Source organism: Aythya fuligula, chromosome 5 (assembly GCF_009819795.1).
Source record: "Aythya fuligula isolate bAytFul2 chromosome 5, bAytFul2.pri, whole genome shotgun sequence".
Classification (NCBI taxonomy): domain Eukaryota; kingdom Metazoa; phylum Chordata; class Aves; order Anseriformes; family Anatidae; genus Aythya; species Aythya fuligula.
This window is the reverse complement of record NC_045563.1, coordinates 11,881,885-11,903,797: the sequence shown is the minus strand read 5'-3', so window position 1 is coordinate 11,903,797 and position 21,913 is coordinate 11,881,885. Positions and strand designations below refer to the sequence as shown.

General features: G+C 37.3%; 1 long non-coding RNA gene across 1 annotated transcript; it reads right to left on the bottom strand.

Annotated features, from left to right (window-relative positions):
- Positions 1-871: 871 nt before the first annotated feature.
- LOC116490220 lies at positions 872-21,696 on the bottom strand. The gene is made up of 5 exons (XR_004253349.1): positions 21,590-21,696; positions 20,629-20,678; positions 8,051-8,144; positions 3,154-3,209; positions 872-1,070 (listed from the first exon to the last, which is right to left on the bottom strand). It is a non-coding gene; the product is annotated as an uncharacterized LOC116490220 (long non-coding RNA).
- Between the last annotated feature and the right edge of the window lie 217 nt (positions 21,697-21,913).

The following is a 21,913-nucleotide window of genomic DNA, read 5'->3' as shown; positions in this document are numbered from 1 at the left end:
TGCCTTCAATTTTAAGTATACGGGCAAAATTCTTGTTAACTTTAAAAAATTTTTTTGAGAAAATCCAGCCACAAATCATCTAAGACTCATAATTGTCTTCAAAAATGATGTTCCTGTTGAAATATTCTCAGTCAAATTGATGTTATTATTTCTATTCTCTATTTGTTCTCTCTTAGATGTATAAGAAAAATGATGTATTACTAAATGTATGTCCAAGTTGTATACAACATGAGACAAAGGAATGCTTACATTTTGCAAAGTCAATAAAAGAGCTTGTATTAAGTATGGGATCCTAGTATTTTTAATGTTGTGACACATACAATTAATTTGGATATACTTATCTATTTCAAGGTAGCATTGAATACTGGCATCTGTGGAAACTACTTCTTTGTGCTGGGTAAATAATTAACAGTAATCACAGAGTGAGCTTCTCTGTTGCATTTTTAGACCTTGTTATACATTTGCAGTGCTATGAAAAGTGATTTTACTGGTGCCAGTTTAGCTTATGAAGCACTCAGGAACAGCTTGATGAAGTCAGGAAACCCAGTCCTGGCTTCAGCTGGAATTTGCCCACAGAGTAAATCTTGTGGTGCCCATCCTGCCTTGGACCCTACTCGCATGGACACCACAGTTGGGCTGGCAGCACCCTGTCCCATACCCAGCTGAGAGATCAAAGCTTTGGTAGCTTGCTGTGATTGGATTCAATTGGAGAAGGTCTCCTTCTTCCAGTTCTGGAGATGAGCACTGCCATCCTTACAAGGACAGAACACCAGGCTGAGGGACAGTTGGTTTATTTTCATATGGCCACACAGCAAGTCAGCACTAGAGCAGTGCGGGAGTTGGGAGCACACCGTGGTGCTGTGGTGGTCAGGCCATGCGCCAGTACAAGCCGAGACATTCTAGGATAAATTGGCAGTATGCACTCTGTGAAGTTTCCCTGCATTTATTTCATTATGTAGTGAATGATACAGCAAAGTAGTATATCTTAAAAGGATACAGAATAGATGTACTTGCTTGCTGAGGCTTTATACCACTGAATCCAAGCCTGAAGAAATGGAAGCTGGAACAAACTATTAGAAAAGTTAAAAGGTCAATTAAAGTTTTGAAAAACAGTGTGTTTTTTTCATAAGAAATCATCATAGGAAATGCGTAAATTCATAATTCTCATGTTTTAGGTCAAATTCTTAAAGCATTTTTATGTGTATTGTATATCTCCATTAACTGTGTTTTAATGCTCAACAACATATTTAGCTAATAAGTTAGAGAGCAAATAAAGTGATATTTTTAAAAGTCCCATATAGAGAATGAAGACACTGAAGAAATTTTAATATGGCCATTAGCTCTTAGGATGAAAACAATTCATTGATAACTATTCCACGTGTTAGTCTGTGGCCCTCAGGGAGCCACAGAACTGTCCAACTTGAAGAAAACAAGTTTTAAAAATAAATAAATAAATAAAGGAAGCACTTGAAAAAATTTCCCCGGAAAATCTGCTTAATGCTGGCAAAGTTAAGCCACGGGCATAGCTCTGTGGCTTGGGACTCCTGGAGAACTGTGCAAAAACTTGAAACTGGGCCTCTGAGTTCCTGGTGATAGAGTCAGTGTAATGTTACAGGAATGCTGTTTTTTTTTTTTTTGAACACAGGGAAGACTTCAGCAGTTGATCCTTGCTCCTTTTCTCTGCCCATTCTTCTCTCCTATGCAGAAATGTCATTTATTTAATTAGAATAAATGGGCTACGCTAAGTATTTGAACCAAATCTGGGATGTAGCAATATTTGGATGTGCCCTCAACCACAAACTCAGCATGCCCGTGCCTCTACAATGTTGACTTTGGACTCTTGAGAACCCAAGAACAACTGGGGCACTTGGGGCAGGAGAACAGGATAAGCAGAAGAAATTTTGTGGGCCAAGGAGCTTGACTAAACATTGTGTTCCAAAAGACAGCTCTGTACACAAAGAATAAGGGGAGCAATAGTTTATTCAAGTGGCTCAACACAAAACAGATGGTAAGAATTCAACTGAGCAAGGGACTGATGGGTAGCTAAAGCCAGCAGGCACAGGCAGGCAGGAATACTCAGAAGACTGAGACCCCAAAAGTGATACACTTACTACTGTGATATTCTCAGAAACTTAAATTTCTAAAGCCAATATGAGTGTTTCAGTGTTCAAATGGACAAGTAGTGTTTCCTCAAACTCTTTAGAAACAGTTTCTTTTAAGGGTCTTCAGGTAGATGTTGCTAAAATTCGTTTTTCTGTTTTGTTTTGTTTTGTTTTAATGTTCAAATAAATCTAAAAGGTGCAGACAATCATCCTAAAAGCATTCATCACCTTCTATGAGACCTTCCCACCTCCAAGCAGGCTGTCTGTCCTAGGTTTTTTGATCTTTTCCTCTGAATTTCAACCAATGAACATTGACCCAAATGGTCTGTCATTATTGTTGTCACATTCCTGATAACCACCTCTAAATGTCCCTCAGGTACAGAGAATGAAAATGTAAAGTATTGAGCCATAAAGAAAAAAAGTCTGAGGTACCACTTTGGCTTCTGATGACAGGAGTGATGAGATATTTCATTTTGTCAAATTTAGAACAAACTCTATAATCATGTTTTTTGGAGACAGAATAGAACTCAAAACTATTGAGCCTAAATTTTCTTTTGCTTCTGGTAAAATACAAATTCTAGGCTGTAGCAGGTTTTTTTGTTTTGTTTTGCTATAATTTTATTCCCCTGGTAATCCCAGAAGCAGAACAAGAATTAATTTCAAACAAGGATCTTTATTGTTTGCATAGTTCAGTATTCTGTTTAATTGCAAAAACATGTTTGTTGTTTTTTTAATTTAGTTTTCTTTGAGAAAGTGATGGTTCAAATTAAGGGGAAAAATGTTTTGCAAAACTCAACAGTTTTGTGAAAACTTAAACTGTTTTTCTTCATGTTGTCTAAAGATTTTAAAAACACTAAATGCTACCAGCTTTTTAATATTTCTTTAAAGGATAAAAGACCTAAATCAGTCATGGATTACAGTCAACTAAATCCAGAGAAGTAACAGTGGGTGAAGTTCCTAATCACACTATCAAGTTAATAAATATCTTTTTTTATTCATTGTGAGTGAAGTTGTTCTGAACATGCAGGTGAACAAATGGATTATTACTCACCAGAATTTCTCTTACAGCTCGTTTCCTTATTGCTATGAATAGTGTGTAGATTCTCACTGAAAGAGACAACATCTGTTGAGCAGGGAAGGAAGGTTTGTCAGGGTTTTTTTGAAAAAAAAAATCAAGTTAAAGTGGAATCAATCTGAAAATGTTATTTCACAGTCCTGAAAGTGAGATCTTGTTTAAAATCACCAAAAATTCATCCAAAACTTAGGTGTCATATGAAGCTTGACATTCACTGGGAGAAAGATATCATAAGATTTGTTTCTACACAATCTACATTGCCTGTCTTGCAGATCAATGGAGAATCTCCAATGGGTATTAATGAAAAAGCTGCATTTTGAAGTATCTTGAACTTTAGCAGAAATTATCTGATTTGAAAATTCAGACAAGATATATATATATATATATATATATATATTGGTGATCATTTAAAATTTTGTTGTCTGCCAGTAATGTAGAATTAATGGCATTTTTTTTTTTTTTTTGCCAGCATTTTAAAAGATCCAATAAGACTTCTCCCTGATGCAAGTGTTAATTCCATCTCTTCCAGCTGTGGTGTATTGCAGACAAAAGGACCTGTATCAAAGATTTAGATTGGCTTTTGCTTTTTGACAATCATTGTGCTTTTTGATGATCATCGTAAATTTTGATGATTGGCTTTTACTTTTTGAATGTTTTCTTAGGATCCAGAACGAAACAAAAACATTTGGAAAAACTGTTATGTGGGCACGTACAGTCTCTGTGTTTGTTTTTTGTTGGTTGGTTGGTTGGTGCATTGTGTTGTGGGGTGTTTTGTTTGTTTGTTTGTTTGTTTGTTTCTTTTACAAGAACTTAAATGTCCAATAAACCTCAGCTACATATTTACCTAATCTACAAAAATCCGTCAATTTCATTAAACATCACAGGAGGCAGAAAATTATGAAGTTCTGATTGCTGCCTTTGGGAAACATCACCTCATTCCAGAATTTAGGTTTCATATTGTTTAACATGTTTATATATACCAAGAATAACTTGTCTCCAGATGGGGTAGTTTGCCAGAATCCAATGTGTAAAGTTGCTCCATTGGACACAACAGAAGTACCAAAAACTCCTGTAAGCTATAGCAAGTATAATCCATCCTTTTGCTTATTTCTACTGTGATTTTCAAAAACACAATCTGTAATAAACAAAACAGAAATAAACTGAAGTGAATCTTGAAGGATATACAACACATTTAATGTGATGCAGACTTTGATAAAATATCTGCAATTGACCATATCCCAGCAAGTGATTTACAAGGCATAAATCATTTGTACTTGGAAGTCAAGTATTATAGAGGTAAAATCCCCACTCTGATGAAGGGAGTGCAAGTTTTTTCTTTGATTTCCAGGGGCCTGGATTTTACTGTAGGCACTTTTTGTTGTTGTTGTTGTTCTAAAAACACAATTAATATGGAATTGAATAGACATATTACATTACAGTAGGTTTGATGTCTGTTACTCTTTTTAGAAACTCCTTATGAACCAAATACTACACATATTGTAGACCTGATATGGTAGCAAAGAGATGCTAATTTGAAAGAGAGACTCTCTTGACATCAAAGAATCAGTAATGTAAGCCCAAATCTTTCATTTATACATTTTTACGATATTCATAGAATCACAGAATCACAGTCACTTAGGTAATTTCACCCAATAATGTTCTTGTATGTACCAAAAAATTGTTTGAATTTGCAGAACAAGTATTAACCCCTGGCTCACCTAGGCGTTTAACTATATGCTTTCCTGTAAAAAAGCAAGCTATGCCTGCCTGCAACAATAGGAGTATTTCCATCAGAATCAGCAGCAGTTCCCATGTCTTAAATTAGCTGTATCCCCAAACTCTTGCTGAATCACGAGTTTTATGATTAACTTTGCAAAACCCAGTGTTAAATGAAAGAATCTCTGATATGGACAGCATCCTTTGGTTTCTTTTATCTTCTCAGAGCTATTTGTGATTTCCTCCATGACTTTCCCTTCCCCTGGTGACCTGAGATGACCCAAATTAGCTATGTTGCACTGTGTGGAAAACATTCTCTCCAATCCAGCCTTCCCCATTTCTCACTCTTAACTTATTGGCCACCCACCCCTCTTTTTTTTCTTTTTGTTGTTGTCCAAATTTTCCTATTTCCAGCATATGTTTTAAAATTAAAAAATGCTTATTTGGCAGATGGTATAAACACTGTACCTCAACAGATGTTTTTAGTGTCAGTGCAAGAAACAGCCACACGCTGATGCGGTTCTGGTTGGCACTATTTCTTGTCTGGAGAGACTGACACTGCATGAATATATTCATTTTACTGCTGGTTTCTTTTTGTCATTTTTTTCCCCACTGTTCCCCTCTCATGACGCTGTGGCAAATTTGGTGTTTCTGTGACTTGTACCGTCTCTGCTTATGACCTTGTTTTAGAAGTCCTCTGTTTCTGAAGGCATAAACTGACCTGAATTTACCTTTGAGCTTGTCTGCCTCCCCTTTAGCTGTGTTACTAGGAATATGTTTTCAGGTTAACTTCCAGCTTTTACCAACTGTTTTTATGTATCTCAATCTCACTATTCCTATCCAAAATGTATTGCTATGCAGGCACATGTATCAAAATAATTAGGGCCTCAGTGAGTACTATCCACAAGTTCAACAGTTTTTTTCTATTTACTCAGCTGGTCATGTTCTTGTATGAAGGAGGGTGTTGGGTTTTTTTGTTTTGTTTTTTTTTCAAGCTGTATTTGAAACAGGGGACAGGTTATATAAGGGCATAATAAAAATATGGCTTTTGTGAAGGCACAGGCAAGAGCCTCTCCGTCTAAATCACCTTCTGTCTCCTAATCTGAAAGGATTTTTCTGGCTTTCTGATAACAAGGGAGATTGTTCTGCACAAGTTTGTGCCAGGTAACAGCTGAAGATGAGGACAGGAACAGTGGAAAAAAAGTTTTAAAAAGTGAAGCTAAAAGCTATGAATTTAGAGTGCACACTGATCTTAAAAATCTCTGCTGGTTAAGTGTTACCAAATGATGCCATATGAGACACCACAACATTTCCCTAAGCTTGCGAAAGGCCATAATTGTGGTGCTCCAGATAATTTCATGCAGTAACAGCTTATAAAAGTTGACTCTTTAGTAGAAATCCTATGCCTGATGGCCTAGCACAGATTATCTTGTTCTTTGTTGTCCCTCTGCATGAAGAGTGAATATGGTTAACACACATTATGGAAGAAAGAGCGAAAATCAAGTGATGGTACACCTGATTTTCAAATAGCAAGCATATCTGCCACAACCATAGCCTCACTATGAGGGTGCTCACCTGCCTGCCATGTTTGCTCACTCTGAATCTTTGAAAGTGCCCAGCATCCAGAAAGTCAACATGGACAGTTCCTGCTCTCCAGGAAGCAATGAGAGTTTCCATTCTTTCCCTGCCCTTTATGCAAACCACCTCCTGGAGGTGCTTATCTCCCCACCCAGACACTGGCTGTGAGACTGGGCACCTGAGTTTTAGGTATGGATATCTTTATGCTGAAGTTATCCCTTTGGAATTCATTCCAGCACTCAAAGAGCACATGATGCCAGCCAGAGGTGTGTGATATGTTGTCCCCTTCTCCACAATGGTTTTGAGAGAAATGATGCTGCTGTCTGGAAGGAGCAGCACAGGGCACAACTCCAAGGAGTAGCCCCTCTGCTCATTTTGCATTTCACTTCTTACTGATCCTTGCTGGGCTCCCTGGACCTTTCTTCTCTCTCTGCTTTATGCAAATGCATGAAGACATCAGTTAAAAAGTTGGGGTGATAGAGCTCAGCTTGACCTTAGGTAGCACTCAGTGGACTAGCATACCTCTATTGCAGCAGGCACAAACATACAAGCCTTTAGTGTCAGGGGTACGTCTCATTCTTCCGGCTGCTTTTCTCACAAACAAATATTTATTTTGGAGAAAGACGGGGAAATCCAATTCTCTACTTGTGGTTTCGATTCCTTTTGTCTGCAACATGTTCTGCTAGGGAAGTGATGCACAGCGGTTTCTTTTTCAAATTTGCTTCTGGCTCGGCAAGAAGGTGGGTGGCAGGGCAGTTGGAAGTCATCAGGCATAAGTAATAATGTTTAGTAACCTTTTGTGTAACTCAGCCCTCCAACATATTCAATGTCTTCCTTTTCCTATTCTTATTGGGGGACAGATCCTTAGAGGTCCTCAGTAACTTTAAATTTAGCTGAGACATTCCAAGTCCTAAACTTAAGCCCACAATCTTTCTAATCCATACTGCAAAAAGGGAGCCAACCACACAACTGGGGTAAAGTGAAGCAAGCCTCCCAAGGGCAGTAGAAGAAGGCAGCAACAGAACAATTAACATGAGCAGGCCACAATAACCTCCTCACACTACGAGTCAAATCCTGATCTCCTGGTCACCACTTGAGTAGATAAGGATCTTTATGGAATATGTATATTGAAGATAGAGCAGGTGCCAGATTTTTCTCAGCCCAGTGGTAAGCATAGCTGCCTTATTGCCACTAATTAAGCAAATGTTAGCATGAAAGACATGTTCAGAGGAAAAAAAAAAAAAAACAACAATAACAAAAAAAAAAAAAAAAAAAACAAACACTCCCCTAAATCACAGTAGTTGCAATTGGTTACTTGTTAATGACAAACAGTGATGACTGGTGATATTTATTCATGTGGTAGATTTTCAAAGCAAAAAGTTGGGTTTAGTATCCCCAGCTAAAGCTTTCCCAAGAACAATATGATAGACCATTCAATGTGCTAATACTCAGTTCTAGTCATGCTTTTCATGTGCAGATTTTGGAAAGAGAGATTCCTTACTGGAAATTTTATTTTTTACATAATCATATATTTAATGCATAAATACATTCATGCCATGGAAGTAGGCAAGAGAAATACCTGTTTTTTGACCATGTAAGCTTTCCTTCTAAAATAGTTTCTCTCTTGTTCCTTTCTGTAGAGGACAAACTGATTCTGTCTTTCTTGATGTCCACTGTCAGGAGAAAAGGTGAATGTGAATATATATTCACATTCTGAAAAAAAGCTTTCTAAATTTTAAATAAGTTGTTCTTCTATTTAACAGTGATCCCCCAAATACCTATTGACACAACATTCACACAGAGGACACAACAGAGAGCTCCAGGTAAATCTCAGCAGATGATAGGAAAAATGAAATTTCTCAGTATTACCATGCACTTAGCTGAAGTGGCATGTTCTCCAATCACAGATGCAGCCTTGACTGTTGTATCAAAATTCTCCATGCCAGCTCTTATCTACATGAATGGTCTGCATGCAGAGATGACAATATCCCCACATCCTTCAGCTGGTGGCTGAAATCACCAGAGATCACCAGGAATTTGTGATCTTGTCAGAAATCAGAAATAAGGTAGAACCTTACAGGCATTCAGTGTGTATAAAACACGTATGAAAAGCAGACAAAATTCAAATTTCTGAGATAGAATTCCAAGCCAGTAATAAGGATGGGTCTCAAAAGAAACATCCCATAAGGAATGGATACAACACACAGGAGAAGACCCTCCTATCCTCCAGGAGAAAGCAAACTAACAATAAACATTTTTACATATGGCAAATATATCAGTGAGCATGTTGCTACAGGTTCATGGGAAGGATGTGAGAAGGGTTCTTAACACAAGTTCCAAGTCTTACAGAGGAGAAAATTCCATTAAAAAAAAATGGAAACAGTTTGATTAAAAATTTTAGAATATTGAGGACCAGGATCCAGAAATAATGCATCCACAGGAAATGGAGGATGCTGCACATTTTGTAAGTAGACTCTTCCTAACCATCTAACCTTAGCTCAACAGATTAAAATAATAATAATAATAACTCAATCAATCCAATCTAAAAAAGTAAACTAGCCTTTTCAGTAACATCCAGGGTTTGCCTTGACCCTGGAAAATGAGAAAAGAAACAGCCATAGAAAGAGTACAAGCCAACACTTATGTCTCGAAGAAGTAGAAGTATTCATTCTGAAACTGTCCACACAATTCTAGGAATGAATACTAGGCAGACATCACTAAAGACTGAGGACTTCTTTTCTTGTGCTCTAACTCTCTCTCTGAAGTCTATCAAAAGATAACTATTCCTGGAGGTGTTTAAGGCCAGACTGGATGGGGCTTGATCTAATGGAAGGTGTCCCTTCCCATGACAGGGTGGGTGGAATTAGGTGATCTTCAAAGTCCCTTCCAACCCAAGCTATTCTATGATCCTGAAACAGCTGAGAAAAGCATTGAAGAATGAGCTCTCTCTCAAGCTTCCAACAAACTTTCTGCCCACCCATGGTAATTTGCATTTATTGACTCTCATAAAATGAGCTTTTTATTCAAAGAAGAGAAATAAAGAAACTTCTGCTGGTACTGAAATCTTGTGTTTGAGCTCTAGGCTAATGAAGGAAATGAGCTCCTAACACTTCAACTTCATACAGCTGGTGCTGGAAATAGTTGCCAGAAGGGTTGGGGACGTTCACAGTGTTAGAGATGAAGTCCCTGGGTTAGTGTCATGTCCCAGTGATCATGACATCCAAGAGATTCCCAGATGAATAGTCATGGATTAGATAGTGTCGTGGTTCCGCTCGAGTGGGCAGCCGAGCTCCACCACAGCCGCTCTCTCACTCCCCCTCCTCAAAGAGGAATGGGGAGAAAATATGTGAAAAGGGCTCAAGGATTGAGATAAGGACGAGAAAATCACGCAATAATTATTGTAACGGGCAAAACAGACTCGGCATAAGGAGATAGTAAGATTTATTGCCTACAACTAACAAGCGAGAGAAGTGAGAAAACAAAGGAGAAAAAAAACAAAAGCACCTTCCCCCCCATCCACCCTCTTCCACCTCCTCCCCCCGAGCGGCGCAGGGGAACGGGGAATGGGGGTTATGGTCAGTCTACAGCACTTCTTCTCTGCCGCTCCTTCTCGGTCACTCTCGTCCCCTGTGCTGTGGGGTCCCACCCACGGGGTGCAGTCCTTGATGAACTGATCCGGCGTGGGCTTCCCACAGGCAGCAGCTCTTCCAGAACTGCTCCAGATATGGGTCCGTACCACGGGGTCCATCCCTCAGGAGAAAACTGCTCCAACCTGGCTCCCCTACGGGCAGCAGCTCCTGCCAGATCACCTGCTCCTGCGTGGGCTCCTCTCCACGGGCTACAGGTCCAGCCCGGAATCTGCTCCGGCAGGGGTCTTCCACAGGCGGCAGCCTCCGTCGGTGCAGGGCCACCTGCTCCACCGTGGTCTCCTCCACGGGCTGCAGCGTGGAACCCTGCCTCCACCGTGGTACTCCATGGGCTGCAGGGGGACATCCTGCTTCACCATGGTCCTCACCACAGGCCGCAGGGGACTTCTGCTCCGGCGCCTGGAGCACCTCTCCCCCTCCTCTACACTGACCTTGGTGCAAGGCTGTTCTCCCACTCCCTTGACTCTCCCGGCTGCTGTGTGGCGCAGCGTTTTTTCCCTGTCTTAAATATGCTCTCACAGAGGCGCAAAACAACATCGCTTATTGGCTCGGATCTGGAAAACAATGGGGCCCTTCCCAAACATGGGGCAGCTTCTAGATCTTTCTCACAGAAACCACCCCTATGGCTCCCTGCTACCAAAACCTTGCCACGTAAACCCACTACAGATAGTCAACAGACTGCTTCCAACCACTTGGCCCTATGGATAAAGACCATGTTAGTTGCAGAGGATTTGCTACTACAAGTGACACAGCTAACCTCTGTGAACCCCAGAGATCTGCTGCAATAAAACCATAAAAGATGGATTCTTCTCCTGACAGATTTACTGGGCACATGGAATCTGGGTTAAATGGCCTTAAAAACGAGGAAGAGTGTAAGAAAGGTTTTCAGAGCGTAGGTACATCCTCTAAAGAACTTGCAAAATTTGGTGCATGAAATCTTCATTGTTGTCAAAGTAGAAAAGCACAATCTGACCTAGTGCATGTGATTTCTGATTTAAATAAATTAATTAATTAACCAATTAACTAATTAAAAGAAAAAGGTCAAAGCACTGGAGGAGAGGTTTCTGAAGAACTGAGATGAACTTGTAGAAGGTATACACAACTCCTAAGTTAGAGTTAAGGTTGCTGAAAGAATAAAATATTTGTTCTCAATGGCAAGGTGTATGTATACCCTCTGTGCGAATGTATATGTTGATATTATTAAAGGCCTTAAGATCACTGAATCATAGAATCACAAGTAATCTTATACATCTAGTCTTACATAACCCATACCTTCTGAATATATTTCAAAATAAAAACTTCACTGGTGGAACTTGAAGCAATTCTTTGCAATGGTGTAACAAAAAAAAATAAAAAAAAAAATAAAATCTGACTAATCCTTAAATTGACAAGACAAATTTCAGTATTCACCTTATGAAAAAAGCAAACAATGGTTTTGTAAATTCTTAGTTTATATTACTGTGACTTGGAAACTATTTTTGTAAATGATATTATATTGGAGGTCATGATTTTCCAAATATTGAAGCACTTGTTTATAGTTTGGTGTTTAATAACCAAGTGCATTAAACATTTTGTGCTCTAAATTTACCAGTTCTTGGATATTTACCAAATTCTCTGCAGTTTGCTGCTCCAGGAAAACACTATCCAAGTTTTGATGACAGCTTAAATTACTTTATACTTTTACAGCATTAATAATCTGCAATATTAGAAATACACTGAAAAGAGGCAATTAATTACTATCATAATTACTATTGTCAAGCTAATCCCAGATTTATGTTTCGTATTTACTTCTCTCCCTTATATTTGCTTTTATTTTAGATTTATGGGAAGTTTATTTTTCAATAGAAGTGTTTTTGATACACACACAGATTGTGCATCAAGCCATCCTCAGTTACTGATAAATGCCAACCTGTATAAATGAAGTTTTGAAACCAGACTGTGGTTACCATACTCAACTGTGGATGTACTAAAATTAGGCACATGTATTCCCATTTAGCCACTTGAGTTATTCACATCACTAAAAAAAGGCCACTTGTTTAGGTGCCTTTAGTTAAGTGACTAAATTGAGACCCCATGTGGCATGCATATTACAAAATAACAAGAGCTTGTTCCTTAATAGGCTCCCATGAAAGCCAACGGGAATTTAGTCATAGAATTCAAAGGGGACGGACTGCACCCAACTAGCGGATTGTGTAATAGCTTTTATTTTGATGTTAGGTTTTTGGTACTTTTTCTCAGTAAAAGATTGAAAACACAAGTTAATAAATCTTCTAATTAAACCACTTACCAATATTACAACATTAGTGTTGGGATAAGAACAAGCAAAAAGAAAGGCAATTATAAAAGTGGAAAAGAAACAGACAAAGGAAGAAAACGGGACAAGTAGGTGGATTCTGTCTTTGGCTGTTGGTTTGGCTCTTTCACTCTCTCACAGTCCTTTGGGGATCCAGACTGGGCAGCAGATTTCAAAGGTGTTGACAAGCCTGGCAGACCAGAGATTTCAATTTGTACCCCATCAACAATGCCAGGCAGCTGTAAATGACTAACATTCTCTGCTTCATGATGGTTCCAGGATTAGGGATAGGTTTTTGCTTTAAGTCCACTATGGACTCCCTGCTCAGAGGCTCATGCTTACTTAGACAGTGAATGCTTTCAGTCTATAAGCCACCAGTCTAGTTTCTTTTTCTTCAGCCAATATAAAAGGGGCAGAAATCTTTTAAAAGGTGGATAAGTACTTCCACATTTTTCTCTTATTTGCTCCCTCTTTCAGGAAACAAACAAGAAAAGTATGATGGGGCCCCACTCAACCATCTTTCTTTCACAGGGATGGGTATGTACATTCTGAAATCTCTTCAACAGTTTGGAAATCTTCCATCATTAATTTGAAGGCATATTAAAAATTTTGTTCTTGCATACAGGACTTACAGCACCAATTTGTTCAAAAGTAATATTAGAATTTTAGCAAAGCGTGGGCACTTTTCTCCAAATTCTTCCTTTCCAGCTCAGGCAGGTTTTTTTGTGATAAAATAAAAATGGTCTATTCTTGATACCTGAGCTCAGCACTACCTTCTAAACAGAATCAGAAGGAGGGCATTATCTATCGAAACTTCACGAGCACCCTCTCCGTCCAACCCAGTAAGTGGATATAAGGCATTTGCATAGCCATGCTACCTTATAGATCAGTGGGACCACCAGAAACATTGGACATTACAGCCTCCTTTTTCCTTATGACATGACAGGTCAGGGTTGTTAAACTTTGGTTTGTAATACAATGATACAGAATGGACAAAAATGACTGAAAAACAGATGACATCTTTTGATATTGTCATTAAAAAAAAAATAAAAAAGAAAAAAAGAAAAAGAAAATTTAAAGTTTTTTTTGTTTTGGTTTGGTTTTTGTTTTTGCTTTGTTTTGTTTTGTAATCTCTATTTTCTGCATTGCAAACCTGAGGTTTTGGCTTGAAGACAGAATCTCTTAATTTCTGGATAGTTGTGATTATTACATGATTCACACTGAACCACTAAAATAAATGGAGTTCTGCCACTGGCTTCACTGGAAACTGGCACCAAGCCTTCATTTGGTAATTTAATGTCTGTTTTACAGCTGTAAACCAACGCACAAAGCGTATGGTTTCTGATGCCTCACAAGTTAGAAGAACTGCCTAATGAACATCATCTTAGCAAATCACTCTTTTATGTATAATTTATTATGTCTTCATCAGTGAAACCAACTCAAAGCACAAATGCAAAGCAAATATATTGGGGCTGAAATTAGAACTATAACAATACACAATGGTAAATGTGCAAAACATTTTATCTTTCTTCAGTAGTTCTAATGGAAGCCTTCATGAACTTGAAAAAGACTACTACAAACAAGTACTGCCTTCATTCAGCAGACTTTGCAAAGTTGAAGAGCTTGAAAAAAAGGGGGAGGGGAGGTGAGGGGAGGGGAGAGCAAGGGAGGGGAGGGCACGGGAGGTGAAGGGAGTTTCTTGTCCCTGAGTAAAATCAACATGGATGTTGATTTTTTTTTTTTATTTGAAATCGGTACCTTGCAAAAATTAATTAATTACTTAATTAATTGAGATTAGTTACATGCCACTCTGGAAAATATCGAGAGAATTACATTTTTTTAAACTACTTTTTTTTTTTTCCCCTGCCACTTTCTGTCTTCCCAGCAGGTGTCAATAAGAAAAATTGCATCCAGTGATTCTAAAACACAATGTGTTCTGAAACACATGTGGCTGAATGACAACACGAAATACTTTTTTATCTTATTTTTTCTTTCATGGCCTAAATCATTAATTTGCAGTGTGCCACACATAACTCAGTTTAAGAATAAAATTATCTCCGGATATAGCATTTCTGGTGTTGCCAAACTGGTCACTTATAGTTGTTTATCATCTCTTTGTTTAATCTGCATAGAGTTGAAAAGAAACAGAGTGTTTTTTGTATACATACTGGGACATGGAGAGGAGAAATACAACAATATTAACAGAGTATTTCTCAGCCTTCCTAGCTACGCTTGTTGTGTTTGTCTACTCAGCTTCTTGCCAACCTTAAAATTCATTAATAGGAAAAATACTGAGTTCATTGGCTGCAACACCTCCATTGTAGAAATCAGACTACTACTATCTACCACATGTTCTGGCACAAACCCAAGTTCATTCTCTTCTTCTTCAGACTTCTCCCTCCATCTCACTAAAGACCCACAAAATTGCCTGTGGAAACAAATGTTTTAGAAAAAAGTCCTGACAAGGACAATCCCTAATGCTGCCACTTGATGCACAGAGCCACAGCAAGAGAGCACAGAACTTCATGGAGGCCACTGGGGTACTGCCTGGGTGTGGAGATGTTCCCACATGGAAGAGATTATAGAATTGGAGAATGAAGCCAAGCAATTTGTTAATCCTTCCTATGATCATGTATTTTGCATATGTTGTGCAGCAACGTACCTTTCAGTTGGGACTGGTTATGTTATGCTGAAGTTCATCTTACGTAACTCTGATCAGTTAGACCACAGATGCTGAATTAAGTGGGCCTTCAGGAGTTGGCCTTCTTGCCCCTGAGTTCTTGACAGAACCAAGAGCAAAGTGTACCAGGAGTAAAATAAATCAAGAACTGAAGAACAACAGTTAAAACAGGGCTCTACGTGGACTCTTTATCCCAAATTGTCTTGTTTTTGTTTTTCTGCCATCTGAGCAGATTTCTGATCACTGCATACTGTGTCCAGGTTTCCTTAGAGTTCTGCCAGAAATAAGAGCCGGGGCATGTTTATTTCTGAGGGCAGATCCAAGAGAGGGGATAAGTTCAGCCAGCTAGCAGGCGCTAGCATCCAAGGAAGCGAAAGAGGACACATAGAGAACATAGACACTAAGCAGGAATCGGGTTTTTCAGTGGGACCCAGCATATAAGCATTCATGTAGCCTAGATTTATGAGTTTGTAAAGGTGCCCCTCTCACACTTTGATGGCCAGGTGTCTGGTCATGAGTATTACATAAAGTTCAAATTTTGGTGCTGAGATTGGCCATTGTTCATTCCTTTGAAATGATGAACATCAGGTTGAACACCTGGTTTTTGAGAAAACTGTATCATTTTTATTACAGTAATAAAATCAAAGAATAATAAATTTGGCTTTTTAATTGTACAAGCTAACTTTTAATCTAACTTTTAATTTATAATTTTAAGGAGGCTAGAATAGTACTGGTAAGTAAACTAAATCATTTCTGTTCCTTCTCTACTGCAATTGCAAAGTCTGCATTTTCCTTCCTTCTTTCCCTAGATCAGGCTCATGAAATTTATCTTGCAATGCTAAACCAACAAAACAACAACAACAAAAACTTACCAATCTCTATCAGAGGAATGTGTTTGATCCACTGCTGTGAGTATTTTTACAAACAATCCCAACACAAGGATTTGAGTTAGCTACCTAAATTAGCTACTTGTGACACATATTATAAGTGGTTCAGACAGACAGGTTTCTGCAGCAGCAGAGACGCAATGCATCTAGGCTAGATATTTGTACTGAACTGCCCTAGAAGGAACTGCTTGCATTCCTTATTCAGGGAGAGTTTGATACATCTTCTCAGTCCTCTTTTGAAGCAAAGTGTCTTTAAGAGGGTTTTTGTTGAAGTAAATGATCTATTTCATCCACAATATTTCCATTCAAAGGAGCTGAGGTTTTCCATGTAATGGTGCCACAGTGTCTGTCAACTGACTCTACACAGATATCTTGAATCATAGAGCAAGTGTTGGAATACTTTGCATGAGCAGAAAGTGATTGTTCAGGCAGTGTCTGTAGAGATACAGAGGACAATGACTGCTAGAGCAAACTAGCCTGGCATGGATTCTTCACCTCTTTGCATTCTTAAATCAAGACTAGATGCCTTTCTGAACTACAACTTCTAGTCAAAGGTAATTTGTCTCAGTCCATGAGTAACTAGTTTAAATTATGTAACTTCTGCTATATAGGAGCATGGACTAAATTATATAAAGATTATTTCCTGCAAAATGTTGATATTAAAAATAAATCTTCAAATTTCTTCTCACACTCAGGGGTTTATTAAGGAGGTCACCAGAGATTTGTGAGGTCTCTTTGAACAATTAATTTAATCCTGAGTATGAAAGAAAGAGAAAGTTAGCAGATATGTGAACTTAGAAACACAGATGATTATGAAAAATCATATTCAGCAACTACTCAACTACTTCAAGACAAAACAATCCATGCTTTTGCAACTGTCCTGGATTCTTGCCCCAAGTTGCTCCTTGTTTCAAAGCTGTATGGTTATGTAAAGTGCTACTGACCTGAGAAGCACCAAGATTAGGGTCTGTTGAATTTTTAGCTATTGATAATATGCAGTTAACAAACAAATTAGCCTGTGCAGTTAGAATGCCGTTTGCAAAGAGCAAAATTTAAGACAGTCTTGCTTTGACACTTTTGGTATACTTCTATTGTTCACTTTCTAAAAACATCTATGGCACAGAACTGACACTGTGATGGAAATAAGGTTCAGATCATCCCACTGTAAGATACTAATAACCAATAACATTCTCTACCATAAGTAAAAGTACATCAAGTATTTCCTGTGTAATTAAGGGAACTGGCATATTTTTAATGGCACAGTTTATTTCAAAATTAAAGGTGTGCATATTTTCCAAATTTAAATTCAAAAGAAAATAAAAATACAATTCATCAAATACACTTTTCATTAATTTCTCAGCTAGTTCAAGAATTTCATGTTTATTTTTTCAACAACAGGAAGCTGCTTAATGACAAATTATAATAAATGCAGGCTAGACCCTTCCCTAGAAAAGGTTCTGTCCAGCTGTATTTTTATTCGGAATGGATTGCAATCACTACAGGAAGATAATGAATTGCCTTTTTCAGTGTACAGAAATAAATTAGAAATCAAAAACTTATTTTTCAAAATTAAAGGTGAAAGCACAGGAAAGCTACTTGAAAGGACATCTGTCACTTTAGAAAGTCTGTAATAAATATATATATATATTTACCATAGCAACATACAGGAAAACTGCTAGGAGAGTGTTTTAAATCAAGGCATTCTGTTCTGTCCACAGCTTTTTTGCATTTAGTTTTTTAGTTCACTTTACTCTTATCTGTTTGCCCAGGACTAATTCAGACTAAGAAGCTATATGTCACTCAGTAAACAGTATAATTAAAAGTCCTACTGCTACAGCTGGTTTGAAGCATTTGGGAATTACAAGGAACTCATATTAAAAATAAAAAGGATGTAATCAGATCCCCCTTGTACAGTTTAATGGGCAAGAGTAATTTCATGATTGCAATTGGTTTGAAGGTAGTGTATTGCTCTAATTATGTATATCATGTATACACACAAAGACTAGAATCTATATAATCATGATGATTTAAAATATTCTTGGTAACTTTCATGATTACGTTTAATCTGGGGAAAGTATTTACAAATCACAAGATCGCTTTATACCATGATGTAAGATAGAACCACGTTAATGATGGACACCAGACACACATTTAAACTAGACATTGTGATGTAGTGTCCAACCTCCTGGATGAATGTAGCAAAGAGAAGCAGACTCATGTCTGTAGCATTTTCTTTTTTAAACTACCAAACAACTAAACCATGTTTCATTGTTCAGCATGCCACTGGTGAGGATACCTACACATGTTAGTCTTTTCCGTGCCATACTATACTTTCTGGAAAAGTCATTCCAGATGGATGTCAGTTTGAGTATATGAAGGCTGCAGACTTGTTATAATTGTAGTACTAAAACAAACTGTGCTTGTGCTAATATTTTCCATATTCCAGTTCAGTCCAGAGTAATTTTTGCTTACTTTTTAACAAAATCAGTTCTGTCAGTTTTTGTGTTATTAGATGATATGTACTTTTCCCATATAAATTGTACACTGAAGTGCCTCAGATAAAGCTGAAACTAGAAACTTTAAATGCTAGATTTTGTAGATCAGAGCAGTGATTCAGGAAGCAACAGGAGGCTGAATCTCACAGGTTTCCATTTCTAAACTACAGCTATTCTATATTAGCATGTTTAAACTACCAGATCTTGGAGTGCTGTTTTTATAGCAGGAGTTTTGCAGATTAATACAAGCTTGTTTTTTTCTTTTTTGTTTGTTTGTTTTTTCTTTCTTTTTTTTTTTTTGTTTGTTTGTTTCCTAAAAAGCCTTAAATAAGAATGCTGTCATTATGCAAATATACTTTAGAATACATTTGTTTAAAAACAAAGCAAAACAAGCAAACAAAAAACTTCATGTTTTCTTTCTCCTTCTCTTTCTCTTCATTTCTCTTTTAGTTAAAATAACTCTGGTAAGTGAAAAGCCTGATTCTACAAAGTTCTGATTAGCTCCTGCAGAAGTAAAACCAATGGAAGGTAACCATGGTCAGCGCCTGTATAAACAGGCTTACCTGCCAAATCAAGAGAAATACTGAGAAATACTGAGAAAGCAAAAACATAAAAGAGCTAGTGGAAAGGCTGGTTTATATTTAGTGAAAACACTTTTTTATTTTAGCACTTTGAGTTTTACTTTGGAGCTAAGAGAGTAAATGAAATGATTTCTTTTTAGCCAGTACACAGGGTATACAGTTGAAATTGTTTCCGCTGCCCAGAGGAGAGGACATAACGTTCATAATATGGATATTAATTATACAGCAGTTTGAATCAGGGAAGTTATCCGGACGGTATACTATCATCATATAGCTCCAAAGTTTGGGGTACCTTTGGATAAGAGTCCAAACTGCATTGATTCAAGACTGTGTTTATTTGTTTAAAACTTCTGAATATTTCTCTTTTCACAAGGTTTACAGTCTGATTCCACTCTCAGTGTTGCTTCAAATTGTGCAATTGCATTTTAATCATTTGGGAACAGCTTCACTTGATCTCCAGTAATTTCATTGAAATATGTTTCATTATTTATATTGGAATTATCTGATTGTTCACAAAATATGTTTTGCACACATTTTGCATTCTAAAACTTTGGAAATTAAGTCCTAGATATTGCTATCTTAAGATTTTATTTCAGTTCACAGTAACACTTCATACTTCAATGAAGAAAATATTTCTGAACACAAAACACATGACATTAATTTTGGATATTTTTCATCTGCTTTGTCTACATCAGTTCAGGTAGCTGCTGTGCCAAATGCTTAATAAAAGTTTTGTGTTTAAATTACAAAGAACTCTATTCAATGAAACAGCAGAATACCCTTTTGGCTTGCCCAACTGGATACATAACAGAGACATCTGGAAAATTGGTCTAATTTCTGATTGTAAAATAATGTAGAAAAGTAAGAAAATCTTTCCCTGTTTTCCTTTACTGACAGGATTATATCATGTAAGTGATTATAGTCATAAAGGACATCATTACATATACTGCTGATCCTATTTTAATTATTTTTTTGTGATTCCAATTTAAGAACTCATTTATTTTTTCACTCACACCTGACATATTCCTGTTGTTATGCTGACATTTCCAGTGAATTATCTCCTCCAAAACCAAGGAGTGTCTCTCAGGTCAATTTTGAGTGGTTCATTTTGTATTTATTTACAGATGCAGAAAATAGATCGGCCATGGCTTTGTTTCCTCTCAAGCTGTCTTGGGCTAATTCTTTTCCTATCATGGGGCCACTCTGTCCTTATTTAACTTGGTTATATTTAAATTTTGTCCTGTAACCTTTGCCATTATTTTTTCCTTAATAGAAAAAAGATGATACACTATTAACGTGGCTAAATTTTCCATCTAAACCATTCAAACTTCAATACTTAATACATTTGAGATTGCCTAAAATTTTCCCCCCATCAAGAACAAAGAGAAACATATTGGTAAAATAAGCAACTTAAAGATGACAAGCTTACTGTCAGTATTCTGCTCTGTATGTGAAGTTGGCAGCTGCTTAACACTTACTCCACTTTCATAATGATGGACACTGGAAAATGTAGTATTTTTCTCTCAGCCTTTCCTAATTCACTCCATATGTAAGCAGAACTTCCATACACTTACCTCATGCACCCAGATTTCTAGCACCCCCTCCTCATGTAGGGGCAGGTTCTCTAAAGCAAAAATAAAAAATAAAAAATACCTTGGTGGTTTGTGGTTTTTATACACACTCTCAGTCTCACATACTCAGAACCACTAAAAATCAGCAGCTCCCTAGAGAGCTAGGATTTAATTTGGATCACACGTTACCGACCAGACTAGAGAGTATCTTTACAATAACAATATTTACTTATATTCATAAACAGATGGTAAAACAACACAGAGAGAAATGCTTGAAGAAAAGTGAGCAGTTTAGAACAAAAACAATGGCCACAACAGATAAAGATTGATTTGCTTTCTATTAACAGAGATGCATACAATATTTAGTTCTTGAATAAGTATAGCTTGTTTTTTCAAAATATATTGTAGGTCAGGTACTTCTTCTTTATCTGTCTATCTTAACACTGAAAATCAGGTTTATTCTATTCTTCTATTTCTTTGGTCACTGCCTTTTTACAATGCAAGACAGAAATCATGAAACAGCATTAGTACACACAGCACCGGAATGCCTTTTTCTAGAGATGTTTCCAAAGAGCTGACTTCACTGGCCATAGTTATATGCGGCCATGTGCAGAAATACCACAGATGGACACAAATACCAGAGCAGAACCTAACTCCCATAGCTGTTTAGCTATTTTCTATAATCATCACTATTCTTTGGAATAGTTGCAAGACTAATATAGTTTTTAATTTGGTTCATTTCTCTCTCCCTATACAACTATTATCCCAGATGACTATATATTTTTCTCCCTTTTTAAGAAGGTTGGTTCATATTGGTTTACTCTTCTCAGTTATTTTAACATGTCCTATTTCATGCAAATCTTAGTCTATAATCAGGCTATTGAAATTGTGCTTTCACTGGATTTTTCTTTTATACACAATCTGCCTTGAGGTGAAGAAGCACTCACATGAGATGCATACATACTTTGTAAGATAATTCCATGGAAAGCATTCTTCTATAATGTAGGTTTTCTTGATTTCTATCAGAGTAATTGAGCTCTTCCCACAACACCCAGGAAGACAGCAGTAGTCTCTACCCCTTAAAAAATAAATAAAATAATAGCAAAGGAAAAATTCATAAAGAACAATTATTTATGCAACTCAGAGAGGAAAGGCGGCAGGAATTGGTACTGCATGATCCCTTATGTAGCTAAGGGACAATTTGCACATTAAGCTACACTGGGTAATATGAAAGTTGAATCTAGGCTACAAAAGTCAACTGGAGTTAATATGCATAATACAGAAACTT